This window comes from Atta cephalotes (assembly GCF_000143395.1).
Source record: "Atta cephalotes unplaced genomic scaffold scaffold00047, whole genome shotgun sequence".
In the NCBI taxonomy this organism is placed as follows: Eukaryota; Metazoa; Arthropoda; class Insecta; order Hymenoptera; family Formicidae; genus Atta; species Atta cephalotes.
The window spans coordinates 38135-39324 of record NW_012130111.1 but is presented as its reverse complement, the minus strand read 5'-3'; positions in this window follow the sequence as shown (position 1 = coordinate 39324).

The following is a 1190-nucleotide window of genomic DNA, read 5'->3' as shown; positions in this document are numbered from 1 at the left end:
TGTCATTTGATAATATTCTTGAGACTTTCACGGGCGAGGAGCAGCTTGATACAGTATCAGGCTGTTCCTCGCTCTGATGAAACTGCAAGGTTCACGAAACGTTGACATTCTAAGAATGGATCTGGACGTAAGAAACTCGCGAAACGCATAATCTTTATATAGAAAGGACCCGTGGAAGTCTCAAGAATATTATCAAATGACAAAAATAATTTAATCATGTTAAAAATCTTTTTTGCTGATATTACTTAGTCAATTATTTTCTATTAGGTTAAAAAAAATAGTTTCTCTTCTGTTTTTGAAAACTTAATTTTCTTAGTTATATCAGTATATTAGCTTTCTCCCTATTTAATTCGCTTTCTATTACATCAATTTTTACATCCAATTTTTTAAAATTTTCTAAAATACACGAAAATCACTTTAATGAACTCTTGATATATTAGGATTAAATATCTGGAGTATTTTTATATTTTAGCTTAAAAATGTGAATTGTTATAAAATGAATATCATTTAACGTATTTTCTTCTTTAATAATTTTTCATTTTTTGAGAAAATTGTGAGTGAATACATATCTATAATGTTCTCAAATATTAACAAATCGGAAAATAATTAATACAATATATCATTAATAACAGTGATTTTTAATTGAAGTGCAAAAATACTTTAAGTAATCGTTTACGTAAAGAAGGTGATTAAGATGATTTTGAATTAAGTACTTTTTAAAAATGAGAGTTCCGACTTTATATAGCGCGCATTGTAAATAGTAAATAGCAAGGAAGTTTGTAAATATACACGTACACGTAGATAACTTGATATAAACAACCGTAACTTGTACTTGCTGTAGATAGTTTACATTAAAGCAGTGGGTTTCAGTTCGGCTGGCAACTATTACGTGGCAGCGATATCGCGTATCGATTAGCCGTGCGATTATTGCAGCTGCATTACATCGGCGAAACATTACAATAAAGCGGAAGCGCACAAAACGTTGAGCTATAGACTTGCATACGTTGTAATATCGTGTCGGCAATAAAACGTGCGACTATAATCCGAAATATATATCGTTTGCCTGTTATACCCACCCCCGGCACAATTGTGACTCTGATCAAGAAGGATGACTCGTTAAAAAACCGGCACTTACATAATCTCTTGGCAACCAAAAATGTTTACATATTAAGGAAAGTTTATACAAATTG